The sequence below is a fragment of the Falco punctatus genome (genome assembly GCF_963210335.1).
Source record: "Falco punctatus genome assembly, chromosome: 6".
Lineage (NCBI taxonomy): Eukaryota > Metazoa > Chordata > Aves > Falconiformes > Falconidae > Falco > Falco punctatus.
The window spans coordinates 37,130,921-37,154,502 of NC_137585.1; the positions used below are offsets into that span (position 1 = coordinate 37,130,921).

A 23,582-nucleotide genomic window follows, 5' to 3' on the forward strand; every position below is an offset into this window, starting at 1 on the left:
ACGGACAAGAAGCCTCCCTCTCCCCAGTTTCCTCAGGTCATGGCTAGGTACCCTGGTAAGAGCAGTGTGTGTGCATAGCTGGTGCCACGACGTGTGTGGTGCTTGCTCAGTGAATAAAGAGCATCACTATCTGGAGCTGTCGAGCCTGCGTCACTCACTGCAAGAAGCAGGGCGGGGGGGGGGGGGGGGGGAAGACAACTACCAGCTTAAACCAGATTTTACTGGTAGGAGCACCACCAGAAACCAGGCTCTCAGGGACTTTACAAGGGAACCTGAAACATTACCATCTGCAGTTGCAGCCTCCCTACTCTCCTTCAGCCTGGAAAAACAACAATTAGCACACGTGTGCATTAGTGCATGCATGTATTTGCATGAGCCTGCAGTGCAAACATATACAATAAACTGAGTGAGGAAGAAAGAGATTGTTGTTTGAAGCTCAAAGAAGCTATTTGTAAAAAACAGCGTGCAAGTGAGAATGAAGAAAAGGCAAGAATTACTTTCATCTTTCTAGGAGGGAGATGGGGGCAGGGAATTAAGCACATATACACCCCGAGCAATGCCCAGGAAGAATTATGCCGCTCGTGATAAATGCACTTTTCTGGTTCCGTGAAAAATCTGAAATAATGAAAGTACCTTGAATGCAATTACTGGCACTTGTTTAGCATGGCAGGGCATTGCACTGCCACTGGGCTCGCTCCTCTCTGCTCCCAATTAGCATGCCAAGTACTCCAGCCACACACATGGGCTCACGGGTCAGGGATTGGCGCGGAGGAGCAGCAACCAGCTACCTGCCTCCAATGAGGGAGCGAGCAATGTGCTGGAAAGCTCCGGCTTCCTTCATTTTACATCCTCCCATCCCTATCACACTCTTTTCCTCCACTCCTCCAGGGTCTCTGGAGGCAGTGATAAAAACCGCAAACTCTCCCCCTCCTCTCTCAGCTGGTCTCATTCACAGCTCATGGCAGACCCAGTTTCCTCTGGGGACTCACTAATGAAGACGGCCAACGTTAATCTCTTTCCCCCTCCCTGACGGGTCGATTTATAGTTCCACGGAGAGTCCTGGATTGCAGCCAGAGGGCTTGACACATTCTTCTTGTTCCAAGACGGAAGGGGGGAGAAGAGACAGGCTTGCGCGCACACATGCATACACACACACTGAAGACACACACGCGCATTTATGATTTGGATTTAGCTGGAAGATGCAGCTGGAAAACCTGTTTACCTGTTCTGAAACGGCAGCTGAAGGGAACAGTAACCAAGAGCACTTTTGTATATATGTGTACACTCCAAACATCGTTGTGTTTCCACAGCACTTTTTTCAGCCCAAAGACCCCAAATCACAGGGTTCATTCCCTCATCACCAGGATGGAATAAAGCATCAGTTGTGTGCCAGCACCATTACCTGTGAGTCATTAGGAGAGGAAGCAAATGGTAACTTTTCCAAGATAAACAGCAAGGGGAGGGGAAGGGGAAATTTTAGATCGGCAGAAAGTAGTAAACTGGAATCTGGCCAGGACACCGAGGTTATTGTCCCCTCATCTCATGAAGAGTGCAGTGGGATCTTTAACGATTGATTGATCAAGGCCTCGGCTCTATCTCTCATCCAGAAGACAGTCCAGTAGTAGTTGCAGCTTCTCCAAGAGCAGTGCTGGTGCAGGGGCTCAGGAGCAGCTGAGAGACATGCATCTCTCTGGTGTACCCCCCACGTGCCTTTCCACAGCACTGCGTGGCATTGCCCCTCCTCAGACCTGTCATTCCCATGGCTGCACCTTCAAAGAAAACTGGAGGGAAGGAAAGACTTGGATATATTTTTACCACTGAGCTATGAGGGAGTATCCCTTCCTCCCCACCAGCATTTAATTTTCTCCCCTTTTGGCAGTCGCTGCCATAGCCTCACCGCATCCCCTAACTCGTGTTATTTGCTTAGTTCAGTTCCCCATCCGCACACCGGACTCTCCCATGATGACAGCACAGCTCTGCTAATAGGGTCAGTCAGTGAGCTACTGCTGCAGAGCCGCAGGGGAGCACAAAACACTGGCTTTATTCCTGTAAGACCTATACATTACCTCCTCGCCCCCGCCCCCTCAGGAACCAAGTGGTGGATTTAAAAGGAGCACTGTCAAGTCATTTAGGCCCATTATTTTGCACTAGAAGAAATGGCCTTTACAATGCTCAATGGAAGCACGCTCTCATTCCATCTTTAAGTAATCTTGAAGGTTTCAATTGCAGGGCTGTAAACCACAATGCAAAAAAGCACAGACAAGTAGATCGGATCAGATATGAGACTGCCCAGACAGAGTTCCACTTGCCAAGCTGACTGCAGAGCAAAAATAGAAATGAATGCTGCACATAATTATAGTATTTTACATTTCCACTGCACTTTCCATCCTGAAAGATCCCCAAGTGCACACACATGTGCATGCATGTGCATACAGAGACACAGGACATTAGGAAAATTCACTTGCTTGTGAAAGAGACCAAGAAATTGTGGTCCGGTAATAACAGCTTGTACTGAACCAAAGCCTTCATTAACACACACACACACACACACGCTCATAGAAAATCATTATAATGTGAAACAAGACTAAGCCAAGCCACAGCAATCTGTAAATCAGCAGCTCCAGCACTTCTGCTGCTGCTCAGCGTTTCCCCCAAAACAGAAGATTAGAAACTGATCTTTTATTAGCTCTCACCCTCTGCTTCCCAGCAAAGCCCAAGGTGCCAATTCCACTTTGCTACTGCAGGGCAAGGGCAGCTCTGCAGCTGTCGATCCCCAGCCTTCCCCTCTCCCGTTGTTGAGCACTTTGCAGCCTGTGAGCACACACATCTTCCAGCCCTGTGGGCTCCAACAGCCCCATTTTGCAGACAGCAGAACATCTGAACAGGGGAACCAAAGCCAGGGACAGTGCCCTAACCACAGTGCTCCGCTTTCCCTCCTGACAAAAGAGCTGGTGTCAGGCACAAAGGCCCGTTCTCTACTTGCATGCCACCCAAGATGCTCTGAGCAAGGATGAAAAGGGCCAGGGAAAAAGAGCACTGGAAGATAAGCAGAAGCAGAGATGTGACACTGACAGAAACCTCCAGCTTTCTCAGGAGGCTAAGAGGCAGGGGAGAAAAGAGCAGGCGCTAGCTGGAGCCTCAGCCTAGGATGCTGGGTCACTCCCTACTTTCCCACATGTCTGTGGCAAGTCAGTTTTATCTTCCATATATTAAATATCTCACAGCGGTTTTAAACTCTCATCTGATCACACAGGCATTTTGATGTTGACTTGTGGCCAAGCATATGAAGAATGGGGGTAGGAAGTTCAAGAGGAGACAGAAGGTGGTGGCTGAGGGCACTACAGACACAAAATGATTGGTCAGGAGGAGGGAAGGGAGCAGTCTGAGGTTATGAAATGATACAACAGCTGGCTAGATAGAGCTGGGATTTATTTATTTATTTTTAATGGAAAAAAAGGAATCTCGCCAACAATACAAACGTAATCAAGTGTAATATGCAACCACCCGTTCAAGGAAGAGCCTCCTTACTAGTAGCCTTAGCCCTCCACTAGCATGAAGCTGATACCTACTTTTGATGCCCCTTGCAGAAGAATCTGTTCGCTCAGCAACACGCTGCAGTCATGTCTGAGGCTTGGTGAATGACCAACATGTGCCCCTCTCAGCAGAGATTTTGGGGAAGGAAGAGATTTTGGGGAAGGAAGAGATTTTGTCAAGGACACTGCAGCAACACCCTCCCCTATACTTAGGGAAACAGCCATGGGATTGTTAATGTCCAGAGAGGACTCCAGGTTTTAATAAGGTCACATCTGAAAGAGACCCACATAATAAGCTGCATGGAAGTCAATTTATTGACCTCAGCGCACAGGGCTAAGTCAAGCCTGCTGGGATTCAAAGTTGTGGTTGCAGGGCGCATCGGTAATTCGTACCTGATGCTCGAGGCCATCCCCTCTGGCTACGTATGGGAGATGAAGGCGATTTCTTAAATTTAATTTAGTTTAACAGTCCAGAGCATTATACAAGAATGCAAGGCAGAACCTGCTTAAAATAGGATTTTTATTTTGACAATGTCACTTTAACAACAAATAGCTGGTTGCTCAGTTCCCTTAGTGAGGAGACAGCAGGTGCTCAGCTGGCTGATTTAGCAGCAGCCACAACCACCACCACAAGCTGCTGGGTGCAGTTCACAAGCTGCAATTCCCTGCTCCCATCAACGGGACTACAGATTCCCAAGGAAGGGGAAGGGCTAACAGGAGTGAGAGAAGACGAGTGGGGGCAAGCTTGGGGTGAAGTATTATTAAATTAATGAACAAACCTCACTGTCACTTCACTGAGACACTCTCACTGGACTCCAGTGGGTATCCATGCCCATGTCAGCTGCCTTCCCCCAGCTTTGTGTGTTCCCTTTCTTGCATATGGGAATTAAACACGCTGGTCAGGAGACTCCTTTCCCCTCCCAGAAATAACATGCTGACTTTTTACCTGCATGCAACATCAGCAAGATACTCCATGGTCTTCTGAGACCCTCCCCAACAGCTTCCTTTTATGAAAGCCTATCAGTGTCTTCTGCTCTGCCTTAGTAAACAACTAGAAAGCAAGAAAATCATGTAGCACAGCCTTGTGCCTACAGAAAAGCAGGGGTATGGCAATACATTTTAGCAGAGAGAATGGTACAGCAAGCAGTTCATGGCATGAGATTGCTAGGGATGACCTTAAAATAATATTTAAATTAAAAATAGATGTGTGCATGTGACTTCATGGTTTGGTTTTTGTTTTAGTTTGGGGATTTTATTTTATTTTTTAAAACGTACTACATAAAGAATGTCAAGACAGAAATTCTGGCCGTTTCCTTTACCTCCCCCATCTAGCAATGAAGGTTTTTTCTAGGCTGAAAGACTGACAATCAGCAGACCAAGGAACTTATGTCCTCCTAAACAGTGAGAAACTGAAAGCTATGATGTTAAAAGGGAATGGGATTTTATACAGCCCACATCAAATTCCGGTTGGTCTTCACTTGCTTTTGTTAATGTCTACACCAAGATTTGTATTTATTCAGTTGTTTTAAGCTGAAGACAGCCAGCAGACTCAAAACTTTCTTACCTACAATTAAAGTATTAGAGCTCCCAGAAACATTCATTATACCTCAGCAGCAGCTCTCTAACTAAGCCCACCGAAAAATTAAAACACAGAGCATGCATTACTCTTCATTGCAGCCTTAGATATATCAGGCTTGATGACAGCACCATTTTTTAAATCCATCATGGCGGGGTAGGAGGAGGAGATAAATTGGTACAAGCCCAGTGTAAAACAAACATTCCCCGCTTTGGGTCATCTTTAAAACTAATCTGGACACGACACTAGAAAGCACGCTTAAGGAGACAGACAAAAACCTTCCAATTGTTTTATAAGCACACTATCAGTAGAAGAGGCCCGAGTAAAAATACTATCATACGACTGTATTAGCTGACTGTTATTGTTGGCTACTCAAGCAAAGTAGGGCTTCAACAACCCAGAATTTACAGAATCGGGAGCCTGGTGGGTCTCTGGTTTTGATTTTGTGCCAATTCACATTCACTCATGCTCTTGGATAAGTCATGATGCCGTCAGCAACCTCAGCCCAGCTGGAAAACTGGGTTAAGAAAGCAGTGGTCACTCACTGAAAACTAGGGCTTGCCTGCACAGGGATACAGAAGAGAGGCAAGCTGAAGCACTTTAAGCAGACAAGTAAAATGGCATAAAACCCCTATGTGGACAGATTTATAAAGACTACCAGTGTGTCCCTGATTTGCCTGCTTTACTACTAAACCTATTTTTACTAAAGCAGCTGAAAGTTAATTTAAATCTAAATAAGGGTATGGTCAGATCAGCCAAGCAACCTGGTCAGGGCAGGCTAACAAGTTGCCATCCTTTCAGTTAGATATCAGTAACTCAACATATGTGCTTCCAGTCTTCTGTAACGCGAAGAAACTTTAAGTATCCTCAGGGAAATCTCCCACAAACTGTTTTTGTGCTACTTAAAAATCAGAGGGGACAGTATGGCTGGGAGTTGGCAATCTGGCACATTGGCAGGGGCAAGCTACAAAGGATGTCCCTAGAGTTGCCAGTCTAGCATTGCTCCTCGGCTACAAAACTAAATCAACAGTCAAACTTCCAGTTTTCCCAAAAGAAGACAGAAATACAGCTTTGACCCTGCTGGAATACTACCTCAGGAACACGCAGAGATGTTGCCACCAAGAAGGGGCATTCATCTGCAGCAGGATGCTTTCCAGCACCAGTCACTTCACAGAAACAAGTACCAGGCGAGGGCTGTTGGCAACTTTCACACACTCTACTCCAGGACTGGGCAGGGACTCAAGAAAACGACTTCCCAACCTCCTCCCATCAGTGACTCCAGCCATGCACCTGTCTCAAGAGATGTTGGCATGGGCTTTATGGCCTTGACAAGAAAATGCCTCCCATGCATTGGATTCCTACTTGGAAGAGGGTCCCCAAAGCACATGGGTGGACAGACCTCCCGTGAGTGCACATGGAGAGCTGAGCTTGTTGCTAAATACAGGGGAAATACAGAGCTGGCACAGTAGCTGTTTCCTGGGGAACAAGTTGCTGGCACCAGCACTGATTTAGTCTCTGATTTTCTGTCCTTCCTGCCCCAGGGTTATGTTGCTCTCTATTGGGATTTTCTAAGAACGGGAGTGCAAAGACAGAAGAGAGATGCCACTGCTCCCCCAGTCCTCCTGTGTCGGGAGCTGGCTGGGCGTGGGCTCAGTCCATTGTACCCCTCCATGCCATAACCCCTCCCAGCCAACCTGTCAATGTGTCACAGGGGCCATCCTCTTCCAGCTGTTGTACCCAAATGGCATGCATCAGCACCAGGGCTCCTCACTGCCGGCTCTCTCCCTCCCTCACCAGGGCTATGCAGCATTAATTCTTCACTGGCAGCCCTTGCTCTCCTCGTGTGTGTTCCTCCTCACAGCTCTATCAAGCACACTTCTGCTCCGACCTGCCACCCTGCACTACAGCCCTGGCCACTGGGCTCCTAACCCCCAGGACCCACAGCTGTCCCAGCCCCAGCAGCGCTTTGCATGCATTTGGAACAGGAAAGCAGCAAAACCACCATCGCCCTGGGGAGCCAGCTCGGACCACCAGCCTCATCCTGCCTGCAGCTTAACTAGCCCATTAGGGCTGGAAGGGGAAAATGCCCAGTACCCCCCCACCTGCACCTCCCTCTGCAACCCCGCCAGCTCCCTCCCCTCCCCAGCTCGCCACTGTAGCATAAACCTTTTGTTTCTCATCAGAAATACGGCAATTATTTCAGAAAAATCTCTCTCCTCACCACTGGTAGAAATACCACAGTCTGAGACAGTAGCTCTCTTGATGATCACAGACAGTGGAATATTCCAGAAAAAGAGGGAGATTTGAGGAGGGGAGGAGGTATCTGGGATCCAATCTTCCTCTCCCTGCCAACTACCCTCCATCTCTAGCAGATTTCATTTGTATCATCAGGATTTCTGTGAAATTTTCACTCAACCCTCCCTCTCTCCCATTTCAACTCCTGGCTAAGCTGAGTCAGAGGTGCACAAGAATAACACACTGCTCCACTTTCCTTGCAAGCTGGACAAATAAGTCTTCAGCTAGCCACATGGAAGCCATTAAAAATATATTAACATACCCAGCAGGGTCTGTCACTTTTTCTCTCACCACCACCACCACCCCCCCTTCTTAAACACAGACAAGGAAGAAATCTTGCCACAGTAACAAGAGGTTTTCATCAAGTCTCATTACCTCAAGCACAGCCGTGCACCACAGCCCCCACAGAGAACAGCCTTCGGTTCCTGCTGTCATTAAAGGAACGAAGATCTTAAACAAAAATTAAACCCCGGACAGCGTGAAGTTGAGAGCACATGAACAGCTCAGGCAGGGAAGGGTGCGTGAAAGGCGAGTGGAAGAGCAATAGCAGAGCCACCAGACAGGGCTCCACTCAAGCAGCTCGGGAGGGATGGGGCAGGTTAAACACGCCCCGCGGAGCCGGGCAGGGGCAAGCATTTTCAAAGTTTCAAGCTAGCATCCAGAGGTATGCTATATTTCACAGAATACAGTGACACAGCAATGTCCTGGCACATTAATAAGGCTCAGGGTAAAACCAGACCAGCCATTACGATAAGCAAGAAGCTTTTTCTAAGTCTGAGATTTGTACAACAAGAATGATTTTGCACACTCTTTGACATGTCCATTTTTACTCTAGGGAGTCCTCAACCCTTCTGAACAGCTTTGTGGCCCACACTTCCCTGACCGGCTGCACAGTGCATCTTACCCTGAAGCAGCTGCTCTAAGCCTGAAGCAGGTGGCTGCTGGTGTTACCAGTTTGGGAGGAGGGTTTGAAGGGCAGAGGCAGCAACTCTACATTTAAACAACAGATTTCTATACCAGGGGGTTATTAGGCAAAGGACTATCAAGTCAAAGTGCCCTTAAACTGTAGTTTCTCAAGTACTTCTTTGGGCAAATCACTGGGTTAAGCAGCTTTCCTCTCCACCCTGGCTACTTTAATCCAGATCAATTCCCTGATCCAGTTCAGTGTGCAGCAGCACGTTCAGCTGCACTGGCACAGCTGAACAAGCAGCTCAGGAGCAGCAGCAGGGGCTGCTGAAAACAACGCTCATAAAACTACACCCTCGGATTCAACAGGCATAGCACTTAGCCCCAGAAGAGCCAGCCACTGCATGCAAACCCCACGAAAACAAAGATAAGGGAAGAGAGATACTTCATGCATAGCTAGCTGGAAAGAGATGACCTGCGCCAATGGGGCATAACACCCCAAAAATCTGGTGAGGATGCGGCCATCTTTTATGCACCCCTACATGAGACACAAGTTTTATTTCTCCCATGGGAATAGGGGAAAGCAAAAAGCTCTCCCTTGTGAAGCAGGCAGTACAGTCAGGAAAGGCAAAGATGCAGAAGAGCTGATGATGGTAAAGCACCACTGAAAGGTGGACAAAGACCTCTGAGGAGCAAGGAGGAAGATGAGAACCCATGGCAGGTGAGAAATGTAATCTGTGTGGGGACACGACAGAAGTAATTCCCTGGCAGCATCGTCAGGAGCAGAAGGGAGTCAGGACATGAACTGGGTGATGCAGAGGCAGGATGGGGATGTAGAGGGGTCCACCCTGGGTGAAGAGAAGAGGATCAGGAAAAACAGTAAGGAAGCTACTTCAAATCTCTAGTGTCACAACCATGCCAGTGTGAACAGTTTAATGGGTTGTTATCCAAACAGTTCATAGTCCCTCTGGTTCTGGAGTAATTATACCCATTTTTAAAAAAGACATCACATAATGAGGTCTACCAATACCACAGAACCAGACAGGAAAGTAAGCAAAATGTCTGACCATACTAGGCAGACCAGAAAATAGCCCTGATTTCATGATGATATGAACAAGCCAAAGATGTATTCACCTCTGCAACACCAAAACTTCCTCTAATCATACTACCTTGGAAAGGGAATACGAAAAACTGAGGGGGCTCAGCAAGCCACAACAAAGAAAGGAGACCTGGAAGACAGCAAAGACTTACATGAACTCCACACACACTAAACAGCAGTTATGTGCTAGGGGGAAAAAAAAAAAAAAAAGTCCTCAAGTGCAACCAGACTATACAGCATACCAGGGCTGTGACACAGTGGGTACACACTCTTGTCCCCAGAAAACCTGTCCACCCTCTCACAGCCACAACCCAGCAGTAACTGCCATTAGCCACGGGAGAGAGCCATCCCTTGAAGGGGTAACAAGGCAGACTCTTTCCCCATGCCTGCCAAACTGAATACACTGTATGCAAAGTCTTCACTGCGGAGCCTCATGGTTGGTATTTCCACAGCCTTGCAGACAAACAGCTTTGCTGGGTTGCCTTTCCTAGCTGCTTCAAGATAGATGTAAAAGAAATCAAGAGCCCTACTTTAAACTGATTGCAGGAATATACTGGAGTCTTACCTGCACTCCCAATTTTGACAGCAACGTAATGAGGTCAGGGGATAGCTATGCTGTAAGAGATTCCTTGGACTTGGCTCTATCCAAGGTAGAGATGCACACAAATGCTGCTTCAGCTTGGATCTGCTCGCTCGCCAGCAGCCTGGATTCTTGAAAACCTACTCCAAGTGACGAGCCCGTCTCAGATTGCAATTCGGGCCCTTGATGTGGGCTCCCAGCTCCGTACTTCTGCAACGGCCTCTGACAGCAGCACTAAGGACAGCAAAGTTTGAGCCAAGGTACAGCTGCCTGCAGCTGAAACAGGCCTGTAATAAATGCCAGAGGAGGGGGGACAGGCTCCAGGCAGCACATGCAAGGAAAGCATCTGACAGAGGCTAAGGTCATCCCAGGGACCAGGAGTTCGACACCCATGATTAAAACATAATCAAGAAATGTTTCCTGACAGTGAAGTCTATTAGGCTGTGAAACAGGCTCTCACAGGAAGCAGGGGAAGTTTCATCCCACTGTCTCTGCAAGGAGTGATGGGGCAGGCAGTAGAGAATCAAGCTCCAGGACTGGTGAAATGGCCTGAAGGGGCCAGTCCCACAAGATGCCTCTTTCTGGAGTAACACCAACTTAAGAAATTCCCTCTGCCCCTCCTGCAACATCTCCTCCCCAGTTCTGCCAACATGGCTGCTCACAAGGCAGCACCATAGACTAGATCCTTGTAGCCTGGGTCGTTTCACGTATTTGGAGGGATGGGGCTTTTGACCATCATTAGGTCACTGATGTATTTTATACCATAGTCCTACCAATGGTTACATCCACACAACCAGTGGGATGACAGCGGTGGTATTGGACAGGAATGTGAGGTGGGAGGTGAGGTAAAAGGAATTTCTTAGGCCATGCTATAAGTATCTTTATACTAACCCTGTGTGCATAAACTCATGCAAAGAAAGGCAGTGGAGGATGCAACTAGGGTGGAGGGCATCAATGAAATCATGATTTAGTATGGTCAGACTTGTATAATTTGACATGACCTAACACATATGGAGATTATCTTAATTTACAGCAGAGGATGTCTCTGTTAATAATATATATGGTATCAAGTAAGTTTCTGACACACTGGGCTGGCACTAACTTAGCGTCAGGTCTGAGAGACTGCCTCAGTTTTGACTTTATTCAGTGTTCAATTGCCTCCCTTAAAGATTTCCTTTTTATGTTTTTTTAATGGGGGAAAGATCAGCTTGGTTTTGAACTGTGCAGATTGACAGGAACGCGTATTTTGCCCCATTTAAAGCTAGCAGATGCCTATCTCCCTTTTGGGTTCGTTTTTGGGGGGGGGTATTTTTGTTTGTTTGTTTGTTTGGGGATGGGAGGGAAAGGAGGTGTTAAAAACATCACAAAGTTCAAAATTAATGTCTCAACTTGTAACACACTTCCCCCTCTCCCACAACACTGGTTGCAGAAGCTACCCACGGCTGACACTACTCGTGAAGCTCCATATGGTTCTGCTTCCCTTCATTTTTCCTCAGCCTGACAAACTTTGGCACTGCTCAGGTTTTCCTGGTCCTTGGGAAACAGGAGAGATTCCAACAATTCCAGCTTCTCCTTCCTTTGCTTTTACAAAGCTCCCATGGTGCCATGTATGAAAAACCTATTGTAATGGCAAAGCATAAAGGCAAATTTGTCTAAAACATCATGGGTACTGTCAAATTTTTCATATTGCACTTAATATCGGCAATAATTACTTACACTGCATTAGAGTCGAAGGACTTCAGTAACATCAGGGTCCCTCACTCAGCATAACATACACATACAGTACAAATGTCTGTGGCTGACTAACAGGCTAGTAAAGTTATTTTATTTAAGGTAGAAAGGCTTCAAAATGGACTGTCATTTTAAAGCACCATGAGTTGACAACAGTTTGTACAATTATCACAAACCATTCAGAGAAAGCTTCCACTACACCCAGGAAGTAACCATGAACACAGTGAGTATCCTGTATGCACCATAACTCAGCAAATGCTTTTTGCAGCTCCCTTCTACATCAGTCAAGAAGGATATAGATCATTACAGCCTCCAGCTATAGAGCTTTAGCTCACAGAGTAGCAGCTCACACTTCTAGCTCTGGAGATCCCCAGTTCAATCTGCTGCATGTCAGCCAAGAGGGCAGCTGTCATGTAATTACAGCCACAACTTTGCATGTGAAGAAGTAGGGAGAGCGAACAGAGATCTTATTATAGAATTCTGTTTGCAACCTGCTGAACAGCTCCCTGTTTAAAGTAACTTCTTGTAAGGGGCGGGGGGGGGGGAGGGAAAGAGAGTCTTCCAACTCAGCTTCCCAATTCTCTCCATTTTGCAGAAGAAATCAGTGCTGCTTTGCAAAGTCTTTTGTTACAAATACACATATATCAGACAAAGCACAAAAGTCTAGAGCCAGGAGCAAGGCTGTAGCCCCTTATCAGTCAAAAAAGAAAAAAACAAGTCTCGTTGTTGCAACCAAGACATCTGAAGTTCAACAGGGCATCTTAGTTTATTTCTGAACTATAACCATTCACCAGCAGCCAAGCCATTTGGTACTGTGCTTTAAGTATTAAAATTTAAGTTTAAGAAACCTTAACTCGGTCACATCTTGTTTTCTGCAAACTGCACATACAAGCTCTCAGGGAGACTTAACAAAACAGAGGATCCAGGAGGACAGTGTTTGAACTACAAAGGTACAAACCATGGCAAAAAAATCAGTCTCAAATGAAAAGATCTTTTAATGAATGCAACACAAAACAATCAAGCCAAGTTTCTTTTTATCCATTAATTTTTCTGCAGATCCTTCTGCACACACACAATTTTTGAGCCAATTTTTTTCCAAGCCAAGACATTCAAAAACAGAATTTGAAACAATATAATCCAGTTTTACAGAAACATTAGTTTTCCCTCAACAGTTCCTCTAGAAATCTGTCTTTCCTCAGTAAAGTTATTTCAGGCTTAACACACAGATTAAATTCTTTACAGAACACTCTCCTCTCTCAAAACTGTGCCATCCATCCATGACCCAGCAGCACAGAACCCGTGGGTCCTCCATTGTCTGGGGTGAAGCAGCCACTTTGGACCATGAGCAACAGATTGGAGCTAACTCTACAACTTCCTGCAAACTACCAACATGCTTGCTAAATACACTCAAAGTAGACCGATCTGACTCAAACCATTCAGGACCTGCCTGCAAGAACACAGACTCACCAAAAAACATCAACTAGTTCATGCACGCCACACCAGCGGCCCCTCAAAACTCCCCAAAACAAAGTGCTGTGCTTCCAACAGGATTTGATGAGAAGCACCCAGCAGACAGCCAAGCTAGAAGGTGTTCAGATGACTGCTAACACCAAGCGCAAGCCTGCAACAGTTAACTCTAGAATTCACTAACACATTGTATTTAAACCAGCTGAATTCTCTGGCGACATCCTCTCGTCAGCCTCATTTCTGAAGGCCCATTTTCATTTGGCTCAGAGTGTCTTCTACTCCGCACCTCAAGCAAGACCTACTCAGGAAACAAACTACTTGACCATCTCCCTCCCTTTAGAAGAGTGTGAGGGAGAGAAGGACACAAAGCCCAGTTTTGAAGAAAGCTATGTGCAGCTGCAGCAGCACAAAAACATTTGGGGCTGATTATACACACGCAGCAAAACCCTGGCTGGGCTCATCCCACAGGAGGGACCCATAAAAGGTTCACCTCCCCCTCACCTACTGCAACCAGGCAAAGCCCAGGAACATCTGAACCACACTTGTTGCAGACACCCAATGAAAGCAGTACAATCCTATGCAGAGATGACTGAAATGAGACACCATTATGCTATTTTCTGGTATTATTTCTGTAAATTTAGCACTGCTAAAAGGTTCCAGATAGACATTCTCTGGAGACCAAAATCTTTTGCCTACCCTGAGAACATACACAGAGAGAACAGCAGCAAAACTTACACGTGCTCTTCTCATCTCTCCCAGCCTGCCGAGGCTGAAACGACTGACAAAGGTCCAAAATAAGGGGGACACATAAATTATTAATATTGTACTAGTAGTCTCGCTGTTGCTGTGACAGTCTAAAGACTTAACAGAGGCAGGCTCTGCAGGGAAATCCTGCTTTACTTCAAAATCATTCATTCAGGAAACTTACACACTGAGGAGAAAAGAATCATTCTGCAGCACGCTCTGTCAAACCCCTCAGCTTTTAGACCCTTGGTTTCTAAAGCAAAAGCAATTTTAACAAGAACAGGAAATAGACATGAAGCATAAGGCCCTTCGGATTTCAAGTGAGCAACATTGGAACAGCATTACTTCTGGACACAAACCCTAACACATCTTCTCATGCCTGACCTGGAAAGTCCATCCCACTTCTGAGAGCCAGATAAGTGTTTTGTCTCTGCAGCATCTCTGCTGAAACAGCCAAGTGGCATACCAGCAAGAGGATAATGGGTAGCTGTGCAGAGGCAAGTGGAAGGGAGCCAAAAATCCACTTCAGTTTGCCGCTTGGGCTGCAACCTGTGCTTTAAGCCCGTGTGAGGCTCCAGATTCACATCCTCCCCCCAACCTTTTGTTTCATTCCAGGTCTCATGCTGTACCTGCTGCCACCTGGCCATGTACCCATAAGTAATACTCAAAGAGATGCTGCTTCCTACTGATCTATTCACCTCCTCTCCCCTGTTGCAAGGAGAACAGTTTATGCAGAGGCATTAGTCTGTTTTACGTCAATTTCTAGAACTTGAACAAATTACCTGAACTTTTACATTTCTGAAAAAAGTTAAATTATTTTCATCTTTCTTAGCAATCAGAATAGATTTACTTTTCATTTAAAACACAAAATTTTCCTCCCAAAATATCTGACATAGTTACTGAAATGTTTTCTTTACTAAAGCCCTTCAAAGCTTCAAGATTATTAATGTTTTGAATATAAAGAGGCACAACATTGCTCCATACCAATAAAAAAAGCAAATTTTCACACAATAAAGTAATTAAATTTGAAAACTAATACTTTCTACTAAAAATTCTTGCATTTAAAAACACAAAAAGGTTTCCAATAATTCTAGACACTGATGGGGGCAAAGAAAAATCAGACCCTACCCCCAGCTGGATGGCATTCCTCTCTTTGGGTGCAATGTGGTAACATTTGATTGATGCATCTGATCCATTCCAAAACTCCAGGCGATGTTTAATCATCAAAGGGCAGAATCCTATTAATTTTCAGGAAAAAAGAAAAAATAGAAAAACAGAGTAGAATATGGAGGCAGGACACTGATCACTTGGTGTTTTTGTCTAGCAGATCCAGTTGATTAAGCTAGGTCCATAATAACCAACAGATTAAAGACTGAGTTGATGGCAGAAACTCTTATATAGCAGTTTAAGCCCCTTCTTCCCCTCCACCCTCTTTCTGCCATCTCGGCTCAACCCAGTCTCCCAACACAACCTGGAACATTAAACCCATAGCAAAGGAAATGAAACAGGAATATGGAAAGGAGTGGGAAGAGATAAACCAGAGTAAATAGGGACAGCATGAAGAGCCCATTGGCATGCAACCAAGAGCCTGTGCAGGCCCTTGCGACAGCAGGAAACAAGAGACCAGGCACGTTATCAGGAGATGGCAGTAGAGCAGATGCAAGAAGGTGAAGGTTCAAGTGGTCCCTGAGCTCAGGCGGTAAGAAACAGCAGCAGGCAGAGTATAGAAGTGAACCCAAGCATGCACAAAGATCTAAGCTTCAGAAGCAGCAACACACCAGGCAACACACTAGCTTGGTGTCTGCTGTGATAGGCATTATCAACAGGCACGGTACAAAAAATACAGTGTGAACCTTCCACATTATACAAGGCTTTCCAGTCTGCCCATAAATTTATTTTGCTATCAGGCAAACCCAGATCCACCAGTATCAACCACTTCTGCTGTAAAACAACCCTCCACTTACAGTCTTGCATTGAACAGTTGCCACTGTTCCATTTCTGCATTGATGAGCACTGCAAGCCCTCAGGACCCACCAATGCAGCACAACCCCAAGAGGAATTTACCCATTCCAGCAGCAACCAGGCAGCAAGCATCACCAGTATGATCCTTCCACCTGGCCACCTGACTTGTCAGATCAGCCCACATCCCTGTCAACCAACCTGAAGCCAGATACCTTCCCACTAGAAGTGGAAATTTGGCTGAATTGTCAGCATGACAGCAGGGAAATACTCCTGGTCTAGCTGGCCAGCCACCTGTTTGGAAACGTGAGCTGCACAGAGGTCTCGGGGCACCTCAGTCAGTTGCCTGGTTGTTTCTTACATCTGTTCTGTGTTCACAAGTCTTGGGAGGATTAACAGTAGAGAAGAGCTGGATAGGGAAAAGTAGAGAAGGCAAGAACAAGCTGACATACTGCAAAGGGAAGTGAGCAGCAGGCTGAAGATGGAGTTGTACAGTAGGAAAAGCAGTTGCTACACTGCAGAGCGGGAGCTGGGGGAAACGGGAGGGGGCTGTTAGCAGAAAAAAGGCAGGCAAAGGCACGCCACCACAGGGAATGGGAAGGGCCTGTAGCCCAGGGCTGATAAATCAGATATTGCTGCCAGAGCCTTACACCAGCCCCTAAAGCCTCTACCACTGACTGGGAGGCCCACCAACAAGCAAGACCTGCCCCAAGTGTGCCCACCCAGCAGCTTCAGGTACTCATTTAAGGTATCTCGGGTCTGGACCATTAAGTACCCTCAAGATTAAGGACACAGACTTTGAATTCGACATGGCAGAGTCACGTGCAGCTCACACAATGAGAGCAAGATATGCTCCCAGCCCTAACAAGGACTGCAGACTGCAGCTCATGCCTCCCTCAGGCTCCTCAGAGCAAGCAGTTGCACACCCAGCCAGACTGCCTTTGTAACCAACCCTCCGGCCCATCAGGGCCTGAACCCTGGACCATCAGCAGTGAAAACACAAAATTCCACCTCATGTTCTAAATAATTAAACTCTTTGGGAGCACCAGCAGACTCATAAAACTCTTACACAGACCAAGCCAGTCATTAATGGGGGTCAAAGATGAATGCTTTTTTTTTGTTGTTTGTTTAAAGTGTGCTTTGATGCGTGGGAAGAGTGGTGAGAAGAGATCTTCATTACCCTCTCTGGTACCTGATGAATTTTTCCTTTCCCAGCTATCAACACCTCCTGCTTCCACCCAAACCTCATACTGCTGGCAATCATCCGGACGGCCAGAGACAATCAGGAGGTGTGTTTGGGTGACATCTGTGCTAGCCGATCACCTGCAGGTAGGGACACAAGAGGCCTTGCTGAGCAAAGCCAGGCTCTACCAGAGGCTCAGCCAGTGCTTATTACAAGGGTTTGGGTTTCACACAAATGCCGGCGGGTGGAATCCCAGGGCCAGTGTGATGCTAGAAGTCATGCAAACCACAACCTCACACACCATGTCCCTTACAGCAAGGCATGGAGCAGAGCAAGCCAGTAAAATCTGTCGGGATTATTAGCCTGGGCTCAGAGCCAGAGCTGGGAGCTGCCACAAGGGCAGGGAGGCTGCCTGCAGCCCAGCAGGTCAGCAGGAAGGAAGTGGAAGTCCCCTGACAGGCCAGGAGAGACAGCAGGCAGGAAAGGCAAGACACAGTTGAGAAAAGGTCACAGAAACACTAGTCTGACGCACCCCTTCTGGCCTTAAAATACATACATACATACGCACACGTGTGAGCTTCTTACTACTATGCTTCTGTCCAGACATTTTAGGGAGACCTCTGTTCTTCCCACTCCCTTTGCATTCCCCCAATCCACACCAGATTTGAAAATGGTTCTTTAGGCTATCAACGAAAGCCTTGGGTGGAGAGAAGGGAAAGCAGGTTTTGTGGGGGATTACCACATCAACACAGAAAACGGCCCCCAGCAGTATGCAGGGATGTTGGATGCTCTATCAGCAGTATCAATTCCAGCCTGCACCAGCCAAGTCTCTGCCAACCTGTTTTCTCTGCTGCATTTGCTCCATGTGGAAGAGAGGCCACAGACTGGGAGTGGCTCTGGGATCTCTGCTAAGAAAGTGGCTGGTGTAGCAAAGCCAGCTTTTATTTATTAAGTGGTACTGATAGATGCCCCTTTTTTCAAGTCACTGGGAACCTTCTCCCAATAAACCCCAATACTCGCACTTCCAGAGGGAAAAGCTTTACAGACCACACTAGTACTCATCTTTCTCAGCGTGGCAAAAGCAGCAGCTGTTACTTCCATTATTCTTGGAAATAGGGGGGGAAATAGCTAGGACTCTCAAGCCTTGGCACCTCTTCCCTCCCACCCTTTGGCTACCAGAGCTACAGTTACTATTCAGGGCAGAAGTGCTCAACAGAGCACACATTCCAGGGGGCTGAGCCATCCCACGTGGCCAGGCTCAAAATGGCAGACAGCAATGAATAGGATAATTAGAAAGTACAACAGAAACCGCAACATAAAAACAAGCAGCTTCTATTACAAGAAACAGTTCTATGGCATGGTTAGATCCATCACCCCATATGCTGGGTCATGGTGGTGCCTGAGGAGCCTGCTGCTATTATCTGTTTGCAATCACATTTCAGCCCATCTTTCTGCTTAATGCACGAAAAGCAAGAGCTAATCAGATTCACTCTCTCTTTCTGCTTAATGTCTCCAGTTCCCAAGCATGCTCTGTACTGCTTCAATTGATGTTCAACTAACACTAGCAAGGAGCGTGCAGTGCAAAGAAAAAAAAAACTAAAAATGGAACTATCTATTAATTTTAGTCCTTCTTTCCACCTATTATGTCTAAAATTCCTTCTACACTTGAGCTTTGCAAACCGAAGTCAGGAAATTCCCATTTCCCTCTCTACGCCACACCCGGCTCACATATGAGCTCCCTTCTCCAAGCTGCTCCTCCAGTCGTATCTGGGCAATTAATTATAGCACAGACCTATCAGGCTTTCCTCTCACTCTCTGGAACAGCTTTTTAAAATATTTCCTGGCTAGGAACCTCCACAGAAGGATGTCTTCTGCTGGCACCGTAATAGCCCCTCTTTGTTAATCTATCTGAAGTGACCATCACATGATCTCCTACTCCCTCTCCCACCAGCGCTATTTAATTATTGCAGTCCTACACAGGAACTCTAATGTGCCCTCAGCATTTCCAGTCTGAGGACAAACAGGACCCTGGAACGGCTGCTAATCACCGCATTCCTTCGCACTCCACATGGAAGCTGGAGCATTGCTAGAGTCAGCTACGGTAGCTGGATCTTCGCTAGAGCAACCAACACAACAGCAGAGAAGTCCCCAGACTGGGCAGATCACATGAAAATTCAGCAAAAAGATTCAGGAAAAGACTGCCTTACAGGAACGCCCACCATCATGAGTCTGGTTAAGCCGCACAGGAGGAGAGTCACCCATTACAAGCACAATTGAAGATTTGCCAGAAAAGCAACAAAAAAAAAATAATCAGCCAGTATTTACAGGAGATGAGAAAGAGATCTAGGTGGAAGACAAAAGTGCCAGGATACATATCTCTATCCAGGAGGAGTGACAGAAAGGAAGACCACAGAGATGAAACCCCAGCCAACCTATGCATCTGTACACATCCCCCAGCTAATACCCACGACATCAATCAGAACAATGGCAGCTCTGGAGAAGACCCTGATTATCCAGCTCCTTCACTAACATCTTCCCCAGAGGCTGCAAGCATGTGCAAGGGGATGGAAGAAAAACACACTTTGCAATGAGATTACTTAGAGCATTTTCTATATTGCTGCCTCTCTTATAAATATGTCTTTTTGAAAAAAAATATTGCAGCTGGCTTACAAGTGTGTCGGATTTAAAAAAAAAAAAAAAAACAAACCATAACCTTGAAAACAAAGACACTTTGTGCTCAACATCTCCAGTGGCACCATTATTTAGTATCAATACACTGGTTCTTCCTTTAATTCACTCCATCCTTGGAACACAAATCCACTGTAACAGCCACCCAGTGTACAATCTTACCATGCAAAGCAACACAACCCTACAATAATCTTTCTCTTGCCATAATGTCTTCACATACCAATGAGAAAAATTTAGCCTTAAACGCTTAAAAAAAACCCCGATCAACTGCAGTACAGCATGAAACAAATCTATAACAACCCTCAAGTTGAAGCAACTTTCCTTGTCCCTCTCTACTACTTTTCTTATTTGAAAATGGCTGCACAAACATTTCTAATTTGTGCACCACACCAACTGCAACCTGCCCCTCCTGCTAGTACAGCCGCTCGGTCAGTCCACACATGCATAGGCTCACTGCATCCTGCTGCCTCTGGCACACTACTCTTCACTGACATCATCTTCACTTTCATGCTGTATAAAATTCACCAGACAGACACAGTATCTGCTCCTTTAGCTGTAAAGCAATCACTGTAGGCCAACAGATGCCTCCATGCAGTCTCCCAAATGCGCACTCTGACCCACACCGTGCCCCTGCTAAGTAGATGCTTGGGCATGCATCTCGTTCGGTGACACATCCCCCCTCCCTACAGTCAGCAAGGGCTGATGCAGATTCACTGACCCATCAACGGCAAAACCAAGGCAGAAATGCTGTTCACACTGGTCAGCAGAAGCAAAGTTCGCCTTGGCCAGCTCCCACAGTCTGAGCTTCAGCACAACCCTGGCTTCATCGCATCCCCGGAGCAAGATGGCACCGTTCTGCAATACCACAGCAGTGTCCCACAAGGCCTTCCCAATTCCTGCTGGTGCCTGCAAATTAGTTAGGCAGCAGCACCTGGAGCAACTGTAAGTCACAGTTCGGAGACGGAGAGACTTCCTCCTGCTGCCATGGTACCCAACTTCAAGCCTGGCTCGCCACAGGTGTGCAGGAAACTCTCTGGACATTTCCCTGCCCTTGCCATTTACCCCAGGCCTCGGGGACCACCTGGTCACACCAACTCCAAGGCCTCAGTCCAAACAGCCGCCATCACCACATGTAGGGAAGCTCTTTCCCAAACTCTGCCCACAGCTATCTCCTCAGGCAGTCTCCTTTTGCCCTCTTATAGGGGAGGGTTACAGCTACTATTTTTGAGCCCTTTAATAATAATAATATATCAGCCTAATAATAACAACAATAATTCTTAGGCTCATAGCAAGATGCTGTTAGCAAGCGGCTCTCGGGACCTGTGGTATGTCTCTTGCTGCAGAGGCAGTGGAACTCAACCTTTTCCCTTTTTCCCCCTTTTGAAAATACTGCTTGAGAACAGAGTCAGCATCTGGAGGCACGCGAGTATATCCCGGGGAAAGAATGAGAGGGGAAGGGAGGGACCTGAAAATGAAGGCTGAGGGTGAGGTTTCACATTACAGCTGAACCAAGCTAACAGTTCACTGCTGCCAGAAAAGCGGGGCCCCGTTTCCACCTTTCTTTCATTCCCTACCTTTCACCGCCGGCAAAACAAATCTCGCCCCTCCTGTGCAGTAGCTCCGATACGAGCCTAAACCTGGTGAGCAGGTTCCGCTCTCAGTCCCAGGAGAAAACTATTCACTTTTTTATATTTTTGGGCAAGTCAGCTTTCCAAACGCTGAAGAAGCTGGATCTGTTCAGCACCAGAGCCGGCACAAGGCAAGCAATAATGGCCACAGAGCCACGAGCAAGGCACGACCAAGAACAAGTAGTTAGATTGGTTCAATCGCAGCAAGAAAATCCATCATTACCCAAGTGAAACTGAGGCTTCACCTAGTTCTTCACGGGCTTACCAGTCAGCACAAAACAAGGGGCCCAGCTGAAAAGCCTGCAATAGAGGTGTTTGCAAATAATCTTAGGCTCTACCTACAACAACATTTCTGAATTGGATGCTGAAGACAGCCGTGTAGGTAATGAATGACACTAAAACTGAGCAGACCCAAACCAGACAGAAATACAAGAAGTACTGCAGGTTTTCCAATAATAATTGTACCTATTCTTAAACTGGACTCTGTTATTATTAAACAAGATGGCTGCCTTCATCACTATGCTCAGAAATGTCTGTTTTCATTACAAACTTAACAATTAGTTTCAGGGTGCTCTTGATAAAGCATTTTTCTTTCCCTATCAGCTTCTACATCATCAGATGAACAAAAATAATGCAGTTCTTTTTGATTAAAAAACACAAAAACAAAAACAAACCCATATTACTTCACTGTCTTTATTCCTCTCCACCTCCTCTGCTCAATTACTAAAAGCAATTTACAGACAATAAATGTAACTTCACAGCTGCCTGTATGAAGTATTCCCTTCATTTTATAGATGAGGTTACAGGCTATGCAGAAATTAATATCAGCAAGGTCTACTTCAAAGCTGGATAAGCAAGAGGAACAGATGAACTCTTAAAGAATACAGATCATGCCTGTGCTCCAGTAAAAGCAGTAATAACGAATTAAGGATGTTACCAGTTGGATATAAATTCCTTGAATGTATCTACTTAAATACAGTATCAAACAAAAGCTTGCTTTGAGGTTTTGCTTTGGTTTATTCTGTTTTTATTAGGAACAGCATCATGAGATTTCAGATTTACCGCTCAGCATCCCATAGACCAAACATGCTCGCTTTACGAGTAAACACATGCTTAACTGATAACCTCACAGGCTCAAAGAGGGTCTTCCCAGTTGGTGCATGCTCACCAGGAACCTGCAGCTAGAAATTTTAATTGCTGAAGATCAGTAAGCCAGGAGAGAGTCCAACATTTTCTGCCATAACCTTGCGGGCTTTGGCAGGGCTAGGAGAAGCAAGAACCCACATCTGTTGTTCAAATCACCAGCAGTGAGTTTGAAAAAGCAGAGTAGCAACACTAAAGGAAAAAAAAAAATTAAAAGTGCAGTTTTGTGCAGGCTCTCTTCTGATTATAACTGCTCCTTAAGGCTTAATAAAAATGCATGGCCAACTTTTCTTCTTCCACACATTAGCAGAGCCCAGAAATAGCACCCGAGTCTGGTTCGACAACTCAGCAGGCCCAGCTTCTCCTAGCAAGAAAACACCACCAGCACACTAGTACTCCAAAGGCTGAGTCATCTGAATCCCTTCAAGGGAAAATAATTCTATGAAGAATTGGGGTGTTGGTATTGAAGACAAAAAGGAGTGTTAATTTTGGCACTCCTTAATTATGCTGGTTCCACTCCGTCCATTTACTACCAAACCTAATACCTGTAGGGTAGTAAATTCACCACACTCCTTCATCCACCCCAAGGTCCTTACCTAATACCATCCCCTCTTTAGCCAACAATTGCCTGTCATTGCTCGTGCATTTCCTTATCCCTGACTAACACAAACTAGTATTTGTACAACCACAGCGCTTAGAAAACTAATTTAGGATTAAGGCCTTCATTTCTAGCCTGCATACAAATACCAGGCGTGCTTAAACCAACAAGGCATTGTGGGCTTCTGTGCTGTGACTAGCTTAAACCCAAAAGCCGTATCGCGCACACATCAAAAAACAGACAGGCTTCAAGATGGAGCAAAAAATCAAACGCAACACAAAGGATTTGGACTTGCAAAATCTCTCATATGAAGAGAGCTGATAAACACAATAACATTTCTAGCAGAACTGCCATTTTCTGCATTTTCACTGCAGCAAGTACAGATGTTTGTGCCCACTGATACTTGTGCCCTTTTCATCCAAGCCTGCAAAAGCATCACAACCTCACACTAG

The 23,582-nt window shown here is 46.1% G+C and overlaps 1 protein-coding gene across 6 annotated transcripts in view; it reads right to left on the minus strand.

Moving 5' to 3' along the window:
• The window catches only part of TCF20 (transcription factor 20), a 135,504-nt gene that overhangs the window by 102,824 nt on the left and 9,098 nt on the right, over positions 1–23,582 (minus strand). For 5 of the 6 annotated variants that reach the window (XM_080393085.1, XM_080393084.1, XM_080393088.1 and 2 more), the window contains exon 2: positions 15,060–15,169. The exons of the other annotated variant lie outside the window; for it this stretch is intronic. The gene's annotated coding sequence lies outside the window, so the exon portion shown is untranslated. The remainder of the gene's footprint in view (positions 1–15,059; positions 15,170–23,582) is intronic. 6 annotated transcript variants of the gene reach the window in all.